The sequence below is a fragment of the Lepisma saccharinum genome, chromosome 4 (assembly GCF_977018435.1).
Source record: "Lepisma saccharinum chromosome 4, izLepSacc3.1, whole genome shotgun sequence".
In the NCBI taxonomy this organism is placed as follows: Eukaryota; Metazoa; Arthropoda; class Insecta; order Zygentoma; family Lepismatidae; genus Lepisma; species Lepisma saccharinum.
The window spans coordinates 27,786,693-27,812,732 of record NC_139232.1 but is presented as its reverse complement, the minus strand read 5'-3'; the positions used below and the strand labels follow the sequence as shown (position 1 = coordinate 27,812,732).

Sequence of the window (26,040 nt, the reverse complement as noted above, 5' to 3'; positions counted from 1 at the left end):
ACCCGATATTATTCGAACTGCAGTCGTGTTGCAAATATGTCTCTTTTATCTGGTTAACTCACATTAGACATGTTCTTCATTTTAATAATCATTGCTAATACGTAACATTTAATTTATAAACAACCTTGCTAGAAGGTTGAAACGTTACGTTTAGTTTATGTTTTAAAATAAAATATATTTCTGCCTTGGTCAGCATATTGAGTTTTTTAATTTATAAATATATTATTTTCTAAGCCTGGAAATATCATAGCTCTTCAATTAGAAGAAAATTAAAGGAAATTTGAAATGTTTATTTGAGGAACACGGTACTATTCAAGTTCTTATGAGAACTGGGTGCATACAATAAGCATATTAAGCTGTACGCCGTGTTATAGTATTTGTGTCAGTAAGAGACTGTGTTGCTGATTGTCGGGTGGGGGGGGATGGGGTCTATCGATAAGTTATTTTTTTTCCCTTTAATTTTAACCATATTGCAACTCTAAAATTGCACATTTAGATCTAGCTTCAATACTACCATAGCTAGAGTATATTGCTGGTCATATCTAACACTCCAACAGTATATCACCGTGACAGAGTGGTTAGCCCAGCATTGTACGTCGCTAGGTGTCACGGGTTCCAATCCCGGCCTGTGCATGGGTGTTCTTTGTCAGTGATCTTTCATCAATTTCATCATATCATCAGTCATCCTAATCGTCGCGATTAGCCAAAAGTGATGTAAAATAACCTAATTCAATAAAAAAATCCAACAACATTTCGGTCTTCTCTTTGTTCCACATTTTCAGATCTGCCCCTCAGAAAAACCTGTTTACCGGCCTGCTTCCACGTAGTACACCTTGGACTGCATTTTGCAGACTAGTGAGGTTCTGGCGTCTGGACTCACAGCCAGGATAATCCTCTGTGGGGCTCGTGTTGTGTTCTCTATGCTTGTGATTATCCCGTTGCCTATGTTATCTTATCACAATTCATCCTCATCTTCGCGGTTAGCCACAAGTGTTGGAAAAGTAAAGTAATTAAGTAAGTCAATCAATAAATGCCTTTGAGATGTTGTGTGAATCATGAACCAATGTTGGGAATGACTGTTCAAAGCCTTCTCGGTGAACTGAGTGATCGACTAAGGATTTCGGCATCAAAGTTTTGCGAGTGTCCTTTACGTAAGTTTTATGTAATCGTGGGCGGCGACAGGATTTGTAATTTACGAATGCGGAGCTTACTGTGAGGTAGGAGAATATATTTTATCTGATAGCCTCTGGCAAATGCCTCTTTTAGTAGGTATTAACAGGGCAGCGCGTCAAAGTTCGATGTATTCCACCAGCAAGATGCCAGATGCAATTTGTAGCACCTCACGATACAGTATCCAGAACTTTTTCTAGCTGGTGGAAACACTTTCAATTCTTGCTGTATCGCTTCAAAGGCATAGCTGACTCGCAGTAACAGCCCGCAGTTTCCACGGTTCAACGGACATCGCTGTATGCGGTGTTGCCACATTCCACATACATCTTTACTGCGTTGAATAAAAATCTGTATAAAATCGGTTTCGCAATGTGAATTGATAATTATAATGTATTTTTTAAAAACATATGCAAAGAGCTTCAAAACAAGACCATTGCGATCGGTCAATCCTATTTTTATTCATATAGAATTTCAAAGAGCGATCGTTTGCAAAACTAAAAAAAAGTTATTTTTTTGTTCTCACGACGAAAAAATATAAAAGGCATACTCGAAAAAAATGTGTTAGCATAGATTAATGTAGAATTGAATAAACTATATTCTGATGTAACTCATTTTTATGTACGTAGGTCTACTGGTTAATTTCATTTGATTCGAAACTCAAGTATCTATAATATTTAATCCTACAGTAGTTCCCATAGCAGATAGGTTAATTCGAACAAAATTAGGTAGAACCTTCCAACAATATTTCTGTCTCTCCGTCTTCGCTTTCGAACCTCTCATCAAGTTCGACAGTGAAAGGTTATGGGCAGTTTTAAGACGGATAACACCACACATGCTCGAGAAACATTCAATCACATTCTCCAGTTGCCACATGAAAGAAAGAAAAAATAGAAAGTTGCGGTTTCTGAGAGTACTGTTCTTAATCCCTCCTCACGTTCATCGCCATTAATATGAAAAGCGTGGAGAATAAATTTCACTTCTGATGACTTGTGCAGAAGAAATCTTTCCATTTGTACAAAGATCGTTCTCCTGTGATCTTGTCGTACTGAGCAAAACCAAGCATAGGCATAACTTGGGGGGGGGGGGGGGGGGAGGGACAAAATTTTCAGGTTTGTTTAAATTTACACGTTAAGGATAATTTTGTAAACATCCTAAGACCTGATAAGCTAAGTAATAAATAATAAGATTTATGATTTCGCAAATGTAATAGTTATTTAGCAATCCCGGACACTACTTTTATGGGATGAAAAACTTACGACTTTGTCCTCCACCCCCCCCCCCCAAAGTTAAGCCTCAAGTTCGTACCTGCTCCCTCAAAGTTAAGTCCCAAGTTGCGCCCATGAAACCAAGGGTCTCTTTTCTTAAAGTTCTGTTTTTGTATTTCACTGATTTTGATACGAGGGCTTAAGCCCTAAGACAATTTATATTATCGTTCTTCCTTTCTTTCAATTTCGGTTATTTTAAGTCGCTTTTCTATCTCTTGGGTTAATCTTTAAGATGAATGATGATCTGATGAATTAGTTGAGGTGACAAACGTCCATGTCTTAACCAGAGTTCTGATTTTGTAGCTCTTTACGCTGAACCTTCTGCCACGGAGACAGGCGACCTTGTAACTAGGGCTCGGAAGTTAATGACCTACAAAATCTCAAAAAATGACCTGTAGAATGATTTTGAAATTATTAAGAAATGACCTCAAAATTTCAAAAAATGACCTAAAAATAATTTTCGTTCTTAATAATGAAAGCTTGAGTTTTTCATAAATTACAAGACTGAGGTAGGTAAGCCAAAAGTATCCCGTGTTCCCAAGGTGGAAAAGGTACGAGAATCATATAAGTATTTAACACGATTATCAAATGGCATTACATTAATATACCCAGTCTTAATATACCATGAAGAAAACGAACCGTCTCGGTCTGCCAGCAGCCATTTTATTTAAGTTATTGTGGAACCCTGGCGTCGCAGGGACTGTGCAGACCAGTCTTTCACCGAGGTCGGCTATTCGTCGTTACTGTACGTAATGCATGTCAACAATCAAAAGTTTCATACCAACAATTTCCTTTAATAAGATGTAGAAACGTGAATAAACATGAATATATATGTTTTCTTGATCACAAGCATCATTTTCTAAGCCAATTATATAAGCCGTGGGCCATCCTTGGGACCCATGGGTCACCTTGGAAACAGATATAAATGTTTTGGAATTCTTTTTTAAGCTCCAAGTAATGTTATAATATATCCATTTGGAACACGTTATTAATTAGTTATTGGAGTTATTTCTTCTAATTTCAGACATTTATCTCTCATTAGAGATTTGTAAATTGCCCTAGAAGCTTAACTATGGCCACCTTTGACTCACCTACCATAGTTGAATAATTTGATAAAATCTGTTGTTTGTGGTTTAAACTACCCAAGCAAAGGAAAAAAACAATTAAATGCTAATGTAGTCTTCTATATTTTTACTTCAAGGTTCCATAAAATACAACGCAAGGTTTTTCTGTACAAGTCATTCACCTCCTTTCAGACTGACCTTTCACTCAATCAGCATCTGAAAATACAGTTTTGTTTAGTTCAGATCAGATTTTAATTTTATAATTTTACTTTAAAATCGCAGATTACAGCGATAATGGTGTCCTGCAAGCCAACCTCAAAGTAGGCTTCATCCAAAGTAAAGAATGTCTCAAAAATATTTTCGTTTTTAAAACTATTAAAATAAATACCTAATTTTTTTGTATAAAGATAAATTTATTACTAAAACAAAGCTTAAACGTTAAATTTTTATTTCTGGAAAAAAGAATTGGACAAATGGTGACCGTTTATGTTTTCACATTCAATTATTCTTGAAGCTCTCAGAAGTTACAGTTTGAGCATTACCGTGATCTTTTTCTGATTAATCAAATTTTCACATAAACGGGCATGTAAATAAACAGAACTGCCGATACTGGGCAGAGGAAAACCCCAAAAACCTTCATGAGACGCCATCACATTCACCTAAAGTTGTCGTCTGGGCTGCCCTATCAAGCCAAGGAATGGTAATGCTCAAACTGTAACTTCTGAGCGCTTCAAGAATAATTGAATGTGAAAACATGAACGGTCACCATTTGTCCAATACTCTTTTCCACAAATAAAAATTTAATATTTAAGCTTTATTTTGGTAAAAAATGTATCTTTATACAAAAAATTTAAGTATTTATTTTAATAGTTCTAAATACGAAAATATTTCTGAAACACACTTTATTTTAAGTATACTGGAAGAAAAGTAAATTTACTATAATAAATTATTTAATCCGTTGCTAAAGATCTCAGTTGAAATAATATTTTGCTCTTGCATTCACAATATTTACGATTAACGCGTTCTTGCTAAAAAAAAAAACTACCATGTTAGGTAATTTAAAAATGCAAGTTAAGGTAGAAAATGCATTTAAAATTCACGAAACAACAGGGGAGGAGAAAAATGAACCCCATAAATGGAGAAAATGCAATAAAAACTGCAAGAAATACTGAAAAATGACTAAAAAGCTAAAAAAATATTAGAAGGCCAGACGAAAAAATGCAAAATAAAAATAACTTTTTCTGTTTCTAACTGAAGGGAAACGGGCTACTATTACAGTAGATTTAGCATTGTCTTCAAGATCCAGAAAAAAAAATAGGATTTGTGATCAACTTCCTAGCCTCACTTATAACTATTATCGCATCTTTTCATGTGTTGAAGTACAATAAAGGTAATGCAAGAAAAGTCAAGTTATTCCGCCCATACAACATACATAAGAGAGTTAGACGAGACATTGTAACATCCCAGAAATATAAATGGAATATAAATGAGAGTGTGTGCTTGACAAACTGGTGCATAACTCACTCCCATATTATCAAGGTCGTTTTTATGAGGACGGTCCAGGGGATCCAGACCCACGCCGAACGACATATCAAGCACTAAATTTAAATAATGAAAATACACATGTTCAGCATTTGTTGATTAATCGAGTGTCTTTTCTTCCCGCCAAACTTTCACGAACACAAGGATTTGATTGGGAACACACGGCTGAATATCAATACCAAACAAGATATATATGTACACTACTAATTATTGTATAATAATATGCATAAAATCAGGAACTTTTCTTTTTGTAAACTGAATTTAATGTACTTTTGTTATTCAATAAATATTTAATTCTTTAATTTTTTGAGATTAACCTTCCTTGTGAAGACAATTGTTCTTGTACAAACTTTAGCGATATTAACTATGCGTAAGTCAGATAATGAATACGTGCTGTTACTATATCTCTATTCTTATACCGTATTTTTACCTATTCATATAATAATAACAATACAATATTAATTTACGTGTAATTATGAATGGACTTATGAATTTCATTAGCATATTAATTTAAACATTTACATTATTATTATTATTATTATTATTATTATGTGAGGCACTTCGTTCGGACCCACGTCCGAAATATATTTCCAGATACATGGAAGATGTACACAATTCTCGATTTTGGTCTAAGTGGGATGGTGTGATCAGTACCACAAATGAGCAGTCGCTACCTTCCGAACAGCCCAAAATAAAAAAATGATGACATCTACCACCGAAAATCCAGGTTCGACTCCTGGTCTGTGCTCCTTTATGAGTATCCCTTCATAATCACCATACAACATGGTCGTCTCAATTTGCAGGATGTGACGGAAGTATGACGTAAAATAAGACACATTGGCGTAGTGGTAACGTAGTCGCGTTGGCCAAGCCTAGTAGCCATGCACTAATACCTGGACCGTATGAGGGTGATGGGTTCGATATCCGATTGAGGCCACTTAGTGGTTCGGATCCCACTTTAAACTGTAGGTTTAGTCCCGATTAGCCATTCTGTGCATAAAGTGGACTTAAAATAAAAACTCATAATAAGAAACATGTTCGAAGTGAATATTTTTATCGGGAGAAAATTCTATTCGGAATAAGCACTCCGGGAATAGAACCGGAGCTTCCCGCAGCCAATCAGACCACCTCCTGATTGGAAGAACGACAAAGAATGTATACATATAATATGGTAACATTACATACATATAATATGGTAACATTACATATCGCAAATTGGTAATGATGTGTATTATCCAAAAATGGAAGTATTGTTACTAAAGCGCTTGTCTGTTCCAAGCTCCAACTGCTAAACGAAGGTCAACATGGTTAGGACTAGGGAATGGGGGCCAAGTAGAGTACAAGAAAAAAGGGTAAAAGTGTCTATCCAGGGGAAACAGTGGACCTACGATCGTCTCTTCTTGCGTATTTCAAAGCGCTCTCTGCAGGTTAAATAGAAGACAAGACAGTTAGGGGAGAGAGTGCTCGAAGGAAAAGTGCATTCAGAGTAATTAGAGAAAGTGGAATTCTTCCTGGAGAAAGTGAGAGACACGGATGCCCAACACTTGAAGCAAGGAAACGGTAAAAATAGAGACAATTCCAAGCAGGCAAAACAGCAAGAGCGAAAAATCAGACGAAACCACTCATTGTCGACCTCAGAGGCGGAATGGTTATCGCCGCGCGCTACGACGCAAGGGGTTCCGGGTCTGAACCGCGTGTAAGACATGGATGTTTGTGTTTGCCCCGAATGAGAAAATAGAGAATTGAGTAAACCTGATATAAGAACAACAGAGAAAGACAAAGACAAAGTGAAACTACGACTTAAAAAAAGTTGTTAAAGCAAATGGCACGGTATGCCAGAGATCCGGGTTCGAGCCTGCAGTTCTCGCTGAAATTTGTACGTATTCTGTAATGTTTTACATAATTTCCACATTTTGGCCATTTATGGCACCTTCAAAATTCTACTCTACGTTTTTCTATCTTATGGAACGAAGCTCGCAAACTGTTACAGCAAAACGTGGGCTACAACTGGGCTAACAAAACTCTACCGTACGTACTCGTACATATATAATAATTTCGTGTTCAATACAGACATACCATCCCGACCTTGAACGTACGCTGAAAGTACGGCCATAGGGAAAAGTTTTAGATACAATGGCCGTTAAAAAAAAACGATTTTTTTTAAAAAATCAGCAAATTGTAATATTGTCTGGAATATGTGATCTTTGAGGGTTGGGGAAGAGGTAGAAGTCTGCTGGTGCCTAATCAGGGAAGCAGGTCGATTCTGAAACAACAGGTGTCTGGGCCTTTGTCAAAAACTCCCGGGCAACAAGTGAGAAATGAGCACGGGCATTATTTTGAGGAACCATTCACGACTTGCATCTGCAGGTTGACATGTCCTTCCCGGACGTATGAACAGTCTGCTGAAGTACATCATCCCGCCTGATAGATATGAATCTTGGAGGGGAGTTACGAGATTAATGGAAGTGCATGACAGAAAGATTGTACTGTGACTGTGATTTTTATTTGTGAGTTCGTTATGATGTACAACTTTGGTTCTTTTTAAATTGCATAATCAAGATAAATAGATTCTGAATTCATATGACAAAACGTAAGTTCTGTGTTTTTCTGTCTATTTGCTGCAAATCTTAATGTTTTCCCGTGCCCTGGGAGGTATCACGCGTATACCGATATATAGTCTCATGTTACTCATTCTCAATTTGTATTGAGATAAATCTATTCTTATGGTTATTAATATCCTATAGTTGAACCTGGCACGACCGTGTCAATAATTTGGCGCACAGAAAGTGGGGCAAGAACACATTGTGTATTAGCTACGTTAATCTTTGGTAACGTGTTTCAGATTTGCAGTTGACTCAGAACTTTTGATGAGCAACAATGGAAAAGAAAATGTTAAGAAGTGGAAGCAAAGCTTCATGTGTTGATGAAAGCACAGTTCATGTGTTTTGCTGTGAGACTACATCAAGGCTTGATGATACGTTTGTTTGCACTGAGTGTCACAATACTTTTCATTTGAATTGTGCAAAGCTAAATTCACCAAAGGAAGGTAATTCTCCTGGTGAATTAACATGTCTCGCATCCAAGGAAAAACTTGCAGTTCCTGTTGTTCCTGTTACTGCTGATTTGCTCGCGTCATTGCAGCGAATGTTGGAGGTAAATTCCAGCAACCTGGAAACTAGAATCCAGGAAAGGATTACGGAAAATGCTAATAATCTAGAATCTAGAATGCGGGAACATTCTGATAGCTTGGAGGCTAAGTTACACGAGAACTCTAGGAGGTTAGAGTATAAACTCCAGAAAAATATGAATATATTGGAGCACAGTTTACAACTAAAACTAGAAGAAAGTAGTAGAACTCTTGAGTGCCCGCTAGAAGCAAGGATGGAGGAGAAACTGTCCCATAGTTGTTCACAACTCGCTGCGTCCAATTCAGAGATGGGACGGAGGATCGAACAACTAACTCTGCAAATGTCTGAGGGACAGCAGAAATTGAACGAAAGCCTTGAAATTGAGATGGTGAGCTTACGTCAAGCATGTCAGTCAAATTCTCAGCAGCTGGAATCTAAACTCTATGAAACAGTTGTTCTGTTGAGGGAAGAAGCTGAGCAGACCAAGGAGGACTTCCGAAAGGAAATCACTGAAACGCAGAGCGGTTTCAGGGAAGAAATGTCCAGAGAGTTGGACAACCAGGTGACCAGTATGGCATATCAGCTGAGAGAAAACTTGAATTTGCGAGTTGTAGAGACGGTGGCAGAAAACCTTAAAAGCAGCACGGAGGGTCCTAGAGAGAATGCTAAAGAGTGGAAAAATGGTATGGAATCCAAACAAGGGAAGCTTTCTTCAGACATGCGTAATCTTCGTGATGAAGTGGCCCAAATTTCAACCCCTTTAAGCAAGTTGCCACTCTCCGGTGAACCAGAGTTACCGCGGATGGACCAGCTGGCCGCGCCTTTTCGAAGGTTACTGTCTCCTAGTCGTTCTGAGGTCTCTTCGGGGCAACGAAACCGTACACATGTAAAGAAAAGACGCCACAGAGAGTTCAGTTCTTCAGGCAGCGAGTCGACTTTATCGGAAAAGAGAAAAGAAAGAAAATCTCGAACCAATGCTACGCGTGGTGGGATGACTCCCCGGATGGTTGACCTGAATTCCATGCGGAAATTCGACGGAAATATTATAGCCACTTCGGCTGAGATTTATCTCAAAGAATTAGATACCAACCTTGAGATCCTTCAGATCCCGCATAGATACAGGCTGGAGATTATTCCTCGTTTACTAACGGGCATGGCTTATCATTGGTTCTACTCTCATAAGAATGATTTCCACACATATTCAGATTTCCGTAGGGCGTTCAAGAGGCGTTTTGCGTCTTCAGAGGCAAAAGAAAGGGAGTTGGCATCTGTTAGAGCAAAACGGTACAACAAAAACAATGACAATAATTTGGAAGAATATGTTTGGTCTGTATACTCTGCTTACAGAAACCTGAGCAGCCACTACACAGAGCAGGAGGTGGTAAACCTCATAATCGGCCAATTGCCTTATAGAGTGAAGCAATTGTGTATGACCCACGCTCCCGTAACTGTTGATTTGATTGCAGATTTTGTTAAGAGATACGAGCAAGCGGAAGAGCAAGATGCTTGGCGAACTGCGTGGAGGAAGGAGAATCCTACTCACCAGAACAACCGAGATATTCCAGGCAACTCGGCAAACAGAAACCCGAGGGTTCGTATGGTCCAGAGGCAGAATAATTACCGTGAAAATCGCTCTGCAGGTCCATATAGAAACGGCAATCGTTATCGTCAACAAAGCCAAAATAGGCAGAGACGTGAGTATGCTGCTCCCAGATACGAACCTTGTGAGAGACCACGAAATGAGAACCGTTCATCTTCACCGGAGCACAGTGAACCTTTGAGGGAAGGTCGTAGCTCTCCACGATTGCAAGTGACGAGCAGTGGCTTACAAACAGATGCTGCAGTGTCGTACCCTAGTAACGAGCAGCAACAGAGCGTCGAGCTGACCAGAAATTTTTGCTGGGAGAATGGAGCAAATCTCGACCAGGTGCGGGATTTTACCCCACGCCTGGCATAGAAACGCCCCCTTCTGATGTCGGGCGGTCTGCAGAAAATATTTCCCAGTCTGTAAATAATGAACTGAAGCTGGTGTTTGTTATTAATCATGAAGAGAGTGAGTTTCTTTACAATTTGTGTCAGGCTAGTCAGTCTAAAAACTTTGGAAGAGCGCCTGAGTTCAAGGCACGTGTAGCAAATGTTGATATAACTTGTATAGTGGACACTGCAGCTGAAATATCTGTTCTGAGTATAGAGATTTGGAAGAAAATAAAGCAAAATTTGCCAGGGGCTATGTTACAAGCTACTCCAGAGGTGCGACTTATTGATTTCGCTGGAAAAAGTCGAACTCGAGTTGTGGGAAAGCGCAGAATCATGCTGGAAATTGCTGAGAGCACCATACCTTTAGAAATTTTTGTTGTGAAGGATTTGCCTTCAGAGTTATTCGTTCCTGCAGAAATATGAAGCAGAGATCAATCTCAAGCATAAAAAGTTGTATCTAATGGTGGATGGAGAGCCAATTGAGCAAAAGCTACATGATGATGATTCCGTTGATAAGCAAATGAGCGTCCGGAGGATTGAAGCTAGCTACGATAAATGGGCTACACCGCTAGAGGAAATAAGGGAGAAGATTGACTCCAGTGAAATATTGGATAAGGAACAAAGCGCCGAATTGTTCGAGATATTTATTGCACATAGTAAGGTGTTTTCAGAGGCGCCTGGCACTGCCAAGAACTTAGTCTGTGATATTCATTTGTCCAGTACCGTTCCAGTGAGTCAAAAAACGTACCCGATTCCAGTGGCAAAAAGGGCAAAACTAGAGGCTGAGCTGCAAAAATTGAAAGATTAGGAAATAATTGTGCCTTGTAACTCTCCGTACTTGAACCCGCTCATTGTTGTGGACAAATCGGATGGGTCTGTACGTCCGTATGTAGATTTTCGGTTGTTGAACAAGTTTGTTATTGTTCCTAGAAGTTCTGTTGAACCAATAGACGAAGCACTCCAGGAATTTAAAGGTGCCAAGTACTTCACTAGTTTTGATTTGGTATCCGGGTATCTGCAGATTCCTGTAAACCAAGAATGCCAGTCATACACTGCATTTTCTTATAAAGGAAGACAGTGGATGTTTACAAAAATGCCTTTCGGAATAGCTAACGCAGTTTCAGTTTTTGTTTCGGCTATGCATTCTGTATTTGGGCCCGAAACTGATTCATTTCTGACCCAGTATATCGACGATTTATTAGTGTTCGATTGTGATTTGCAGAAACAGTTCCGGCACATTAATTATGTTTTGACCAGACTAGAAGAAGTTGGAATGACGGTGAAGTTGAAGAAATGTGACTTAGTTAAGTCGGAAATATTATATTTAGGCCATATTGTTTCTGGGGATTCCATCCGAACTGATCCTAAGAAGAACGACGCCATTTTAAGTTTTCCTAGACCTAGAAATAGAAAAGACGTTAGGAAATTTTTGGGACTTGCCGGTTGGGGGAGAAAGTACATTGAAAATTTTGCAGAGAAAGTGCAACCACTTACTTATCTTTTGTCCAAAAATGTGAAGTTTCAATGGACAGAAGTAGAAAATGAAGCTTTCGAATTGACGAAACTTGATTTGGTTAGTGCACCTGCGCTATCGCAACCAGATTTTACTAAAGAATTTTGTCTACAGTCAGATGCATGTGGAAAAGGGCTTGGTTGCGTTTTGTTCCAGACAGATGGACATGATATTTTCGTTATCCAATATGCTAGCCGAAAGTTACGTAACAATGAACTTCATTTTTCTGTTCATGAACTTGAGTGCCTTGCTATATTATTTGGAATAGAACGCTTTGCAGTCTATCTTAAGGGGCGAAAATCTAAAATTTATACTGATCATAAAGGACTACAGTGGCTGCAAAATAGTAAAAATTGGAATAGTCGATTGACACGTTGGGCTTTGAAAATCCAATCATATCAGTTCGAAATAGTGTATGTTAGTGGAAAGGAAAACATTATTCCTGATACGTTATCTAGATATCCTGTGAAGGCAGATACTGAGAGCAAGCTGGAGTCTGATTGTCTGCATTACAATATAAATTTTCTCTGGGAAGAAGAAGAAGATGAAGAAGTGAGTGATTGGAAAGAAGCCCAGGCTAAAGATTCTTTTTGCAGTGAAATGATTGCTAAACTTCAGCAGCCTACTGAAAACGAAGATGCAGGCATGACCAGGTTACGGAAGTCCTTTAAACTTCATCATGGATTGCTGTTTAGAAGTTACAGTGGGGAGGCTCCACAGTACAAGTTGTGTGTTCCGAATTCCAGACGTCCCGAGCTGCTGAAAAAATTCATGATGACGGCGGTCATTTTGGTGTGGGAAAATGTTATAGGCAATTGCAATCCCGATATTATTGGAAAAAAATGAAACCTGATATTTCTAACTATATCCGTGATTGCCTGATTTGTGCAAAAGTGAAGCCTGACAAGTTAGGTATCACTAAGGAAAAGCTGCACATCAGTGGAAAGGAACCTCATGAGATGCTTTCCATTGACCTTATTGGAAAGTTACCGCCTTCTTCAGGGTACTATTATATTCTCAGCCTTATAGATGTTTTCTCCATGTTCGTCACAGTTTATCCTGTGCGGAAGGCTAGTACCGTTGAGATAATTCGCTTAATGAAGGAGAGATATTTCGCCCATTATCCAGCTGTTAAACTAATTTTGTTGGATAGAGGATCCCAGTTCACTTCCCGGTCATGGCAGAGTTTCATCGAATCCATGGGAATGAAACATGTGTGCACGACGCCCTACCATCCTCAAGGAAACTTAGTAGAGAGATCAAACCAAGAGATAACTCGTTTACTTAGGGTTTATTGCCAGCACGATCACCAGATTTGGTCCAAGCATCTTTATGAAGTTGCCTGGTTAATTAACAATTCTCTTTCTGAAGTTACAGGATATTCACCCATTGAATTGTTTTTCCGCCATTCAGTCCCACCGCAAGTGCTAAGAGATTTTCCATGGCCTGTGTCAGAAGACGGTGAGAAAGACTGGCAGAATAAGGTTGTTCAAGTGCAGTTAAGGGAACGATATGCTGTGCAGAGGCGGAAACTGAAGCAGAAGTGCCATGCTTTGCAGTTGAAGGAGGATGACCTGGTGCTGCTAAGAAGTCATCGTCCAAGTTCAGCTGTTAACCGAACCATTTCCAAGTTGTTTTATTTGTGGACAGGACCGTTCATAGCTACCCAAGTGAAATTCAACACGGCAGTGTTATTGGACATAAAAACTCGCAAGGAAGTGTGCAAGGTAAATATCGACAATCTGAAGATTTTTAATTGTTCTCCGGACATGAAGAATATACTTTTAGAAGGTTGAATCCAAAATCTCCTAGACTGTGAGTGCTTCCACGAGTCGTCGTCGATTTTGTTTCTCAATGGAGGGGGCGATTGACATGTCCTTCACGGACGTATGAACAGTCTGCTGAAGTACATCATCCCGCCTGATAGATATGAATCTTGGAGGGGAGTTACGAGATTAATGGAAGTGCATGACAGAAAGATTGTACTGTGACTGTGATTTTTATTTGTGAGTTCGTTATGATGTACAACTTTGGTTCTTTTTAAATTGCATAATCAAGATAAATAGATTCTGAATTCATATGACAAAACGTAAGTTCTGTGTTTTTCTGTCTATTTGCTGCAAATCTTAATGTTTTCCCGTGCCCTGGGAGGTATCACGCGTATACCGATATACAGTCTCATGTTACTCATTCTCAATTTGTATTGAGATAAATCTATTCTTATGGTTATTAATATCCTATAGTTGAACCTGGCACGACCGTGTCAAAGTTGTCCGTCAAAATCGTGTGACACGATCCTATACTGATGTTCAGTTCAGAAGCAACTTCACGTACAGTGAGACGACATTGAAACAATGTAACTGGTGTTCCCTCTACCAATATAGCCTGGTACGAATTATAACAGTGTTGCCACTACGTTTTATACAGCCTTTGCTATATATAAATATGTTAGTGACACGACAGATGACCAGGAATCCCTATAATAATCGTCCAGAATGATGTTATGTAAAGAATGAACGACTAAAAACAAAGATCTTCTAAATTAGACGATGCATTGTGGAACAATTGATAACTTTTACATTCACAACAAATTACAACAATCGGCAGAGTTTAAGGAATTATTAAAATATGAAATTATTCTACAGAATTGAAATATTATTTATATTCTGACAACATACTAACTGAGAAGGGGAGAACGTAGGAGATTGTTGATAAGATTAGCTTATATCTCAGGTATTTGGCATAGGCCCCTACTCAAATAAATATACATACACGAATATTTTCTATAAAGTAATGATGAATTTAGATAGTGCAACACTTACTGCTTAATATGTAATAATTTATATAAAGGAATTCCCATAATATAAGTGAACGATCCAGGAGACAAAAATATTTCATTTGACAAGCGTGTACGCTTTAGGTGTGCTTAGAATTTGGCAGAGCTACAGATAACTGCCAAAAATTCAGGACCTACGATCTGAAGTCTTTAGAGTATCCACATATCTCAGACGATTACAGCTTTATTGTATTTTTGAACGAAATGGAACTTGTTTCAAGATAGGGGATTTTCTGTCTTTATTCATACAAAAGTTTGAAAATGCACTTAGCTCGGTTGATGAGGGGTGGTTCTTGAAATTCTCTTAAAAGGATTCATTGAATACGCGAGGATTTCGTGTATCATTAAGAAGCTAACTTACGTAATATAAAGCTTTCAACAACGATGTAATCGAATCGTAAATTTCATTTGTGTGGCTTAAAACCGCAATGTATCGCACTGTCTTACTCTTGCGTGATGTGTTGTCAAGAATGCGGTGAAATGAAGCGACCTTCAAACAATTTCTAACCAATCCAGTCGGCAGTAAAAGAAAAAAAAAAGGAACAACAATAAAAAGTTGTCTTAGAAGCACTGTAGGTGATAAAGGTAGTTAAGACCTTCGAAAGCAAATAGGAAAAAAAAAAATCGCCGGAGTCGCTTCCTGATAACCTTTCAAGTAATAATAGTGGACAAAAGTACTGGGGACTTTCTGTCGCAATATACCTTATTCTCTACGTAAGTTGTAATATACTTATCGGAAGTAATGTACTAAGTGACAAATGAATTTTTGCTATTTAGAAGTCATAGAAATAACTCGCAGAGTGCCAGAAAGCAGTGGAGGATAAAATCGATTTTCGGGTAAGAAAATTTTTGTTCTCCTTGAATGTCTATAGACACTATAGTGAAACAATGAATAGATACAACCTCTGTGCAAATTAAGCTTTTTGCTTTAGAGTGGCATATTTGTAATTTCATTTCCGGTGTTTTTTTTTGTTTGTTTGCTTGCAAATTTGTATATGTTGCCAGTTAGTAAACTAAACTATTGCTTTCGGATCTAAGTACAGTTATCCTATGATAACATTTACACGTAATTTAAAACAACTTACTACATTATCATTCTAAGAAAACCCAAACACATACACAAACGAGCTATCGAACTAATAACACCGAAAACTTGGCCAAATTTCTAATCCTAATCCTAAGTTCAAACTTAATGTCTGTCTATCCTACCTAACAGTTGGGCTGAAAAGTTCGTAGGCTAACATAGTAAAAAATATTTTTTTGACAAAATTCGATTTTATTATTCAATATAGTTGCCTTCGAGGGCGATACAACGATTATAGCGGTCATACAATTTTTCGATGCCATTTTTATAGTACGATTTCTCTTTAGCCTCAAAATAGGCCTCAGTTTCGGCGATTACCTCTTCATCAGTGCTAAATTTCTTTCCAGCGAGCATTCTTTTAAGGTCTGCAAACAGGAAAAAGTCACTGGGGGCCAGATCTGGAGAATATGGTGGATGGGGAAGCAATTCGTAGTTTAATTCATATAATTTTGCCATCGTTTTCATTGATTTGTGACACGGTGCATTGTCTTGATGAAACAGCACTTTTTTCTTCTTGAAATGGGGCCGTTTTTTCGTGATTTCATCCTTTAAACGCTCCAACAACGCTATGTAATAATCGCTGTTGATGGTCTGGCCCTTTTTGAGGTAATCGATGAATATAATACCATGCGCATCCCAGAATACTGATGCCATAACCTTGCGAGCCGACTGTTGCGTCTTTCCACGCTTTGGATTCGGTTCATCACGTGCAGTCCACTCGGCTGACTGTCGATTGGACTCTGGAGTGTAGTTATGGAGCCATGTTTCATCCATTGTAATATATCGACGGAAAAATTCGTGTTTATTACGGTTGAATATCGCTAAACATTGCTCCGAATCATCAAGATGTTGTTGCTTTTGATCGATTGTGAGCACGCGCGGCACCCATTTTGCACACAGCTTTCGCATGTTCAAATATTCATGCACAATATGTCCAACACGTTCCTTTGATATTTTTAAAGTCTCAGCTATCTCGATCAACTTCACTTTACGATAATTTAAAATTATTTTGTGGACTTTTTTGATGTTTTCGTCGGTAACAGCCTCTTTGGGGCATCCACTGCATGCATCGTCTTCGATGCTCATTTCGCCTCGTTTAAATTTAGCAAACCACTTCTCAACGGTTGATTTTCCTGGTGCAGAGTCCGAATAATGTTTATCAAGCCAAGCCTTGGCTTCAACAGTATTTTTTCTCGCCAAAAAGCAATGCTTTATTAACACACGAAATTCTTTTTTATCCATTTTTTCACAATAACAAAAGCTGCTTCACTCACAATGCTATATCTCACGAACTAATTATCCGGCAGCTGTGAAATTTATACACGTATCTTTTGAAGGTTAGTACTAAGTAAAAATCACATGGATTTAATTCTAGTAACGCCATCTATGAGTCAGCCTACGAACTTTTCAGCCCAACTGTTACTTGTGGACGCTTCAATACATGTAAAATGTCAGCACTGCCACGAAAAAGTACGAACATGCTGTTGTCTCGGCCCGGTAAGATTGGTCAATTTCAGAATGATGTCCTTCCTGGAGTCAACGTGGTTGCGTGGATGACACATTTTTTGTTCTGGCGCCTACCTGATGTCATAGTGGTAACGTCGTAGACTTGTAATAGGGGGGTCTAGAGTTCGATACTCCGTGAAGGCAAATAGTGGTTCGGATCCCACATTAAACTGCAAGTCAAGTCCCAATTAGTCCATCTGTGCACAAAGCGGACTTAAACAAAAAACTTCAGTTTTAAGAGTATATTGTTCTTATATATATATTTTGAAATATTGTCCCATTGTACAAGTATCTCTAATTTGATAGTTCCACAATGACATAATTTATTCAAAGCTGTAGAATGAGACCTTCAGTTAATTGCTTAAAGATGGCCGCTATGAAGAAAACTAGGCACATCCACACTAGGTGATAGTTAATGAAGACATTTAAGCAGTGGTGACTCGTGGCTTTTTTGTGGTGTAGGAAGAAGTTATGATAAACCTGCAGGCCCATGCACAAGGTAGGCAAGGGGCCCTTGCTCCGCCTGAACTATGAAATATTTTGATGTGAACGTATAAAAACCTTCAAAAATAGGATTGACGATATTTGAGATTTTGCAAGAATTTTGATTTTGATCCCCCCCCCCCCAACCTTTCCTTCCTCCGTGTCGTTGTGTGGATTGAAAATAATAAAAAGTTCTGCTAAAACTCTGAAATTATGCTAAATGCCTGTAAATTGTGCTAGGATTTATTATTACATTTTTTCAGATAACTTTAGTTTTAAGTTCAAATATGGATCTACTTTTCGAGTTTTGAACTTGATTTACTTATTCACTAAATGTATGTAATATTGTTAATTTCCCCACAAAATTGTGTACAATGGCTCAACAAACAAAATAGATTCAACATAGAACTTGAAACGTTTTGGGAAAATTGTGTGTTTACCCCCAACCTTCTACAGATTTTCTGCCATATAATTTCCTCACGAACAAAATCGGGCAGGATAAGAAAAATATAGAGGATGGATCGTTGCTTGGTTGTAATAAGCTTGTCGCTGTGTAGCCATATAATCCCATTTATTTGAAACATGTCCGCTGGTGAAGTAGAAATCAGATTTTTACATAATTTTATTTTTATTTCCTGAAAATATATTCTTTTGAATTAGATTTCCCTCTCCCAGAAACTCACGTTTGCAGGTTGTGCTAGATTTTACCATTATCTGAAAAGCAGGGTGCTAGGTGCCAACAAAGATCAAACTCTTCTAGGTTTAGTTCCTTTTGGCTTGGTTTGGCATCACTGACTGAGGTAAGGCTCGATGCTTCCTCGCTGGGTGCTTTAAAACCGCAACCTTCCCCCTGCCCTTTTTCCACTTCTCATCCATCTGTTTCTAGTGATACAAGAGAGATTCCTCAAGCGGGGTAGCCAAGCCTGTGTGTCCATCGTCTTTGGGTTGCGGCTGGAGCGAGCGACAGCAGTTAACTCTTGACAGTAGCTAACCTAGTCAATTGTACGTACATAACTCCCATAATTTTATAACGCGCATTATTATTATTAAACTACTAAAAAGTTGAGAACTGGAAGCAAGTATAAATGAACTATAGGAAGTTCCCCACTTCCTATATGGAGGAATCGCCCCTGCATTTAAGGTTAGCCATTCAAATTAGTTGGAATTACAGAAGTGCAACATCAGTGGCGTAAATAACATCCTCCGTTTGGAATTTTAGCACACTGCGCTGCGACGCCAGGGGTCCTTGGTTCCTTGTTAGTGTTCCTTCATCAATTTCATCATATCATGACTCATTCCCATCTTCGTGATGAACCAAAAGTGGTAGAAAAGCTAATTGCAAAGATTAACTTGTTCAAAACTTGACACTGCTCTATACTCTGTCCAGGGAATCTCTGGAGCAAGGCCGTGCAATTCTGTTCCGTCTCACGCGTTTATTGGTCGAGTATTCTCAAGTTACTACCTGCACAAGACACCTGCATTCATTCGCTCTCTCCGGGGGATTTCCGGGACAGAATGTAGAAGAGGAAGGAAGCTTTCAGATGGAAGCAGCACGTGTCTCTTGGAAGCTAATCTTAAGAAATAAATGCAACTTTTCAATTTGAAACTATACGACAAGCTGGACCACGTTCTCAATAGCACGCATCTTTGCACTTTGTTATTCACACATACACAGTGAATGTTTTCCTTTAGACTAAAGTAGGCCGTGTCATCACTTCGGTTTGAAATCCTTGTGTAGATTGTGGCCTGTAGCTTTCGCTTCCATCTGAAAGCTCAGGACAACTGTGATGATCTTGTTCATATGTACTTACAATAATTCTTGCTAGTTGAAGACAAGGGATGGTTTGGTTTCTGACAGTAGCAGAAATACAGACATTATGTTCATTTGTTTTATATTAAATATTGCAAAATCATTGTTTAATTAACATACATATATTACCACTTGAAAACACATTTTCAAGAAAAGTTGTTAGAACATTTAGAATAAAAAAAGTATAAAAAGATAAATTAAAGTGCTCCCTTGTACTTTGCATCACGCCATAAAGGCGTATAGGGGTTGTGGAGCTAGGGCTCCACACTTTATTGAGCACGGGCGAAGTTGAGGGTCATGTGATCAGCACCATGCCCCTGGCCGCCTTTACACCTCAGAGTTTCCTCCAGGTACCCACTTTATACGACTCTGGATGTGCGCCAGAACCACTTGAACAGGTGGAAAAAATCTCCGTTCTCCCCCGTCGGAACGAAACCAGGTCTCCTGCATGATAGTCAGACGCCCTAACGACTTTTTTTTAAGAATATCCCTACGCGGTAGTATTTCCCGTCATTCACCATTTTCTCAATTTTTACACATATCACGTTTTACTAATATTCTCGGTTTTTCTCATTACGGACATACACAAACATCCAGCCGGGATTCGAACCCGAGATCTCTGGCATTACAGCGCGCTGTGCTAACCACTCCGCCACGGATGTTGACAGGACTGGGCTACCGCGGCTGATACATTTAGATTAGGTATTTTAATAAGAAATAAGCCCTCAAGTTACCTTGTAAAAACATTTCCTTGTCTTTCGCTCTTGCAAAATGGAGTGGAAAAAAATTAGTGAAATTTGTAGCTCCATTAACGTCCTAACGGTGCTTCCTAGAAGAAAAATGGACAGAACATGTTTTTTAGAAAATTTTATGTAAATTATTTTCTGTCATGACCTCTTTTGCTGTTAAGTGCTTTCCAAGCTAGATATTTGCAAAAAACTGATTTTGTACGCCATTTTACAAAGATGGCAGCCAAATCTGGTGTGGTACAGGGGTGCAAAATTAATATGTTATTATGAACCCTTCTTGGAAGATAATAAAATTTGTTCCAGCTTTCCCCGATTTTATTTCCTTATTGGACCCCAAAATCATCCTTTGTTGACTTGACTAGCCTAATGGTGTTTAGAAGGAATGTTACGGAACGGAGGAAGAGGGGGTAGATAGTAAGGGAATGTAAAGTAAAGAGATATCTAAACAATTGCACAATGAAATTATATTTTAAAAACTTTGAAATTTACCATAATACTCAATTTATTCTCAAATACCACCAATACAGATGATATTATCAAAACTTGGCCATACATATATGTTCTTCCAAAGTTCAATAAATCAAACCATTTGCGTTTCAATAGATTTTACATTGTTGGTGAGAGCAACAATAAGTTTCATAAAATAACGTATAGACTAAACGTTTAATGAGGCACCTGTGGTTACATTTTTTTGCACTGTTTTCTTATTTCAGGTTCAATTGATGATAATTGCAGGCGAATGTCTGGTTCTGCATTTAAGCGGCTTCTGTATTTTGTTTTGGTAGCTGTATAAGCCGTATCCCGCCTCACAGAGAGAGTTGGTGTTTTTGGTGAGTTGGTGTTTTTGGTGAGTTGGTGTTTTTTTAAGTCCACTTTGTGCACAGTAAGGCTAATGGGACTGGACCTACAGTTTAAAGTGGTATCCGAGCCACTATGTGCCACCGTCACAGAGAGAGATATGTAGTTGAGAAAAGCAGCAATATAAAAGGCATTTCATGAATTCCATTCAACCATTCTCTTTTCCTCTTAGTGTTACAGTACAAGTATGACATGTACCATGTGAGGCACGTGGGCGGTCTTGATCTCCCAGTGACATCCAAAGTAGTACAGTCGGTGCACTATCTTTACACAATGTGTGATATTTTTACATTACAATTTTGGAGTCCATTGGTCAGAAATGTAACAGAATGTGTTAGGGTGATATACACAGCTAAGAGGTTCTTTCAGTCGACATATTTTATCACAGCACAGTCCACCGTGTCACTGAACAAAGAAAAATGAGTAGCAAATACGAAATCTGCATGCCGAAATTAGATAAAAACACCTACAGAGGATACAAAATGGCTGTTCCATAATGTTATATGCGTATGTCCATTACCATTAGTTACGGAGATATAGGTCAGGAACTAGTCTGACAATCTGTGGCTTGAGTGGGGGAGGGGCGCTGGGTAGAAAACACCATAGGAGGGGCGGAGATTTTTAGCATTTGCGCTCCTACTAGTAGTCGAAGAAGTGGCCAAAATTCACATTTTAGATTTTACGGAATTACTTTCGACATTCGACTTTTCTCCCCTTTATTCAATGGACTAAACGATGCCTATGTTCTGAAAGGACAAAAATAAAGGTGGAGTCGAAGGTGGGAGACGGGAGGGAATTAAAGAAGAATGGTCAAGATCAGTGGCGTCGATTGGATTGCAAAACAGACCGGGGGTGTCTAAACTGCTGAGCAAGGAGAGTTTACTTTTTCCTTGGTAGAAAAGGTTTAGCATAATGCAAGGGCAAAAGTGACAGAAAGTGGGAGGCAACTGCCCCTTACGCCCCCGTCTAATCGCCGCCACTAGTTAAGATCGACCTGATCTTGGTGTGTCGCTGCAGCAATGAACCTTTGGATTTAGGAATGTTAAAGTGTTAGTAATGGAAGTTAGAAATATTCATGTTATAGCATACACACGAGTCTTAGATTTGAACACAGATTCGAATTACGTGTTGTTGAGAACGTTGCGTTGAATAGTGTGATATTTTCATGTTATTAACACCTAAGCAGAATTCAAGAATGATCACGAAAAACAAAGTAAAGGTTTGATTAATAACAACGAGGGCCAGAAACGAAAAGATAACAAGTTCGTTTCAAGTTGAACTCAGAGTAGTGAGTGGGTCAATTTTTCCAAGTTCGTTTACTCCAGCGAACGCATAAATGAACGTCTTGCGTGTCGCACAAGTTGCGTACAACGTTTCCATGACCGCACGATGTAATTTTCAAGGTCAGGGGAACCGTTAGGAAAAGATAAACAAATATCTTCTGTTTCATAAGCACGACATACGGTAAACTCTTCGTGTCTCACTGCAATGGCCCAGTTGTGTAGTACCTGCAAACTGGCATTCAAAATTTTAAAATGTAGATCACTAATACTAATTATGATTTTTGGAACATATGTTTGAAACGTTTGAAAGTGAGCTCAAGCGAAGACCGTGCAGGAATGGAAAAGCTAGCGTCCCCCCTCCCACCCCCTTCCTCAAAGCTACTAAATCTAAAAAGTTAATGAATTTGAAGTTCTGTCCTTCTATTAACGAACGACCTCGTAACAGTGTAATTAGTTATTTATTGATTTATTTCGTCTTCTTTTACACGGCAAAGCTGTGGAGCCTTTTCGTCCACTTGACCATGTTTACAAAAAAAATGTGAATGTGGAATATTGAAATATTGAAAAAAGAAAGAAAGAAAAAAATATATAAAAATTACAGAGAAATAAAAAAATACAAAGAAAAATTAATATAAGAATGGTAATCTAACCAATAGATACGGGCACAAACACTCACACTCACACATACATATTTTTGCCCTTACACATACACACGTACAGTCACGGACACTTCTGGGTTGGAACGATTCCATTGAAATTTAATGGAAATGTTACAACTAGACCTCGGATTTTTAGGTTCTAAAAAGTGTGATTTTAGGTTCCTAAAAATCCCAAAATAGGTTCTAGAAATCCTATAATAGGATCAAAAAGTCTTAAATTAGGCACGAAAAATCCTGAAGTAGGTTCCAAAAGAAACTTAAAATGCTTCAAAATTCCTGAAAAATACTTATTTTTACATCTTCAAAAACAAAATTTCAAAACAACCATAAGAAATTTTAATAGCTATATGTAACAACCAAATATTAATTTTCTAACCAAATTTTCATTTGCATACATCACTTTCAAAATTATCCATAAATTATTGTAATCCTATATTTGTGTTGTTAGCAAAAGTTACTTGTTGATCTCAAGAAAGAATTAAGTATCTATGATTTGCTGCACAATACCAGGGTGGCTAGTCACTGGGAATTCCTTGAATTCCGGGATTATCCGTGAATTATCCAACTTTTATTAATCCAATTCTCATTGAATTTATACATATAAATGGCCTGATGCTTTTCACAGTTTAGTTATTATTTTTATCGAAGAAGGAAAGGAAGAGAAAGCTGCCTGGAAAGTAAAGGAATGGAAATTGACAGAAAATATGTTTCAGAAAATGCCTCTGCGAGACATAAAACTCCTAAAAAACCTTAATATATATATATAAACCTAAAAAAAGGGTTTCATTTAGGCGCATAAACCAAAAATAGGTTCTAACAAGCAAAATAGGTTATTTTAGGCACTATAAAACTTCATCAGATGTTTCTTTTTTTTAATAAAACGCTGACGTCATTTGTTATTTCTTACATACCTGCAAAGGAAAAAATAGGTTAAAAACCTAAAATCCGACGTCTAGTTACAACCCAGGAGTGTCCGTGACTGTAGAAACAAATACATAACATTACACTTACTTAAGCACAGTCCAACATTACACTTACATAAACACAGTCCAAACTTTGACAATAATTCATCTTAACTCTTACGTTAAATCATTTTTGTGCCTTACGTCCTTCTATGTATCATTCTATGCACCCGCCACTTTATTAGGTAAGTCAAACATTTAATTTTCATTATATAATATGTGTAACTTGAACAATTTTTTGAACGTCGCAATCGACGAAGAGACGTGAATTTCAGGTGGCAACTTGTTCCAAAGGCCTGCTGAGGTAACAGTAAAATAATTTCCATAAAAGTTGGATTTGTGGAGTGGAATGGAGAGCAGAGACCTTTCGCGCGATCTGGTGTTGCGGCTGTGAAAGTCGGATAGATGTTGAAAACGGGTGTAGAGATATTGCGGGTCTTTTATTTGGAGGATTTTGTACAGTAAAATTAACTTAAGAAAATTACGTTTATCGCTTAATTTAAGCCACTCGACATTCGCAAAGTACGGTGTCAAATGCTCTGAATATTTTAGGTCGAAAACGAAACGAATGCAGGCATTTTGAATTCGCTGCAGTCGTTTAGCTTGACATGCAAGAAAGCAATGTCGCAATAGTCAACAATGGGAAGGACAAGAGACTGGACCAGTTTACTTTTTATGAGTCCAGGAAGGAAGTTTTTGAGCCGATAGAGTGAATGCAATGCACCGAAAGCTCTTCTAGATACCGAGTTAACGTGCTCTGCTCAGGTGAGATGGTGGTTGAATATCACACACAGATTCTTAACCGGCGATCGGTCACTTTAAATTTTAATGAAGTGCCATTTTAACAGCATTTAAAATATTGGCCTGTGGTGCTCTCTAGCTGACTTTTAGAGTTTCACGAGCGACCTGATCACATTTTTATGAGATGACGTAAACTGCATTATTAGAAAGACCATTATTGTGAAAATAGTGTTGTCAGTGTGCGCTAGGAGCTCACACGCGACCGATTATGTTATATATATATATATATATATATATATATATATATATATATATATATATATATATATATATATATATTACATTTGTGCATTATTTAGTCAATAGGTCTATCCTGTTTCTAGTGAGTTTTCGTACCTATATGTTCTTGTCGTGAATAGAAAATTCGAAAAGTGTCGCAGTGATTTTATATCATATCAGATTTCTGGAGAGGAAATGCGCTTTTTGTTCACGCTGAGACTTGTTGGCTTCGACGCTGTACTACGCTGTTTGAAAACAAATAAACATTTTGAAACAAAAATGTAATGAATAAGAAGGATTATAATAAACAGATAATTACAAGTACAAAAATAAATTTTTAAAAGAATAAAATACGGTGAAATATGCCTGAAAAGCAAGTGTGAGCGCCGCGCTCACCCGCGACCGATGACGTGACTCGAGTGAGCGCGACCGATCGCGGGTTTTAACAGTAGTAGAGAAGGGCAGATGCGTATGTATCATTTACGTTGAGTTTAGGGAGGCTAGATTTATCTATTTGAGTCCCTTATAATTATAAATGTAATATATTTTCATTGAAATGAAATTACTCGTATGAAATTTTCATTCGCTGTCCATAAGAGAAGAGCATGTGCACAGGCAGCTATTTGAAGTTATTTCTATACTCTGTCCCAACTATCTCTGGAACAAGCTAACGAAAACAGGTAGGTCTCTGCGCAAGTAGTTACGCGAGACGGCTCCACCAATAAACAAGTGAGAGGGCAATGAGATTGCATGTGGAGGAGGAGCGACTGCAGTTACAAGCCTTCACAGCAGCGTGTACTGCTTCGCTCTGCCCACTCGATTTTCCCCTTCTCTGCCGCTATGCACGGCCTTGCTCCAGAGATAACTGGGGGAGACTGTAGGGAGTCAGAATCAATGTCTGCTTAAGCAAAATGGAGGAAGTACCTGTGATTTGACCTGGATTTTGCTATGATTAATTGATTGATTGAATTAGGTAATTTCGCACCTCTTAATCTGACACTTTTGGCTAATCGCGACGATGAGGATGAGCTATGATGAAATTAATGAGGACACTTCAAAAATAACACTCATGCCCGGGACGTCTGGCATCGTAGCGCGCTGTGTTAACCGCTCCATCACGGAGGTCGGCAA

At 38.3% G+C, this 26,040-nt stretch overlaps 1 protein-coding gene across 3 annotated transcripts in view; it reads left to right on the top strand.

Annotated features, from left to right (window-relative positions):
* Positions 1-26,040, top strand: part of LOC145987119 (sodium-coupled monocarboxylate transporter 1-like) — a 138,010-nt gene that overhangs the window by 3,812 nt on the left and 108,158 nt on the right. Inside the window, exon 2 of one of the 3 annotated variants that reach the window (XM_083121605.1) lies at positions 20,841-20,957. The exons of 1 other annotated variant lie outside the window; for it this stretch is intronic. The gene's annotated coding sequence lies outside the window, so the exon portion shown is untranslated. Of the gene's footprint in view, positions 1-15,241; positions 15,333-20,840; positions 20,958-26,040 lie in introns of those variants that run through there. One more of the 3 variants, XM_083121607.1, reaches the window with a different exon arrangement.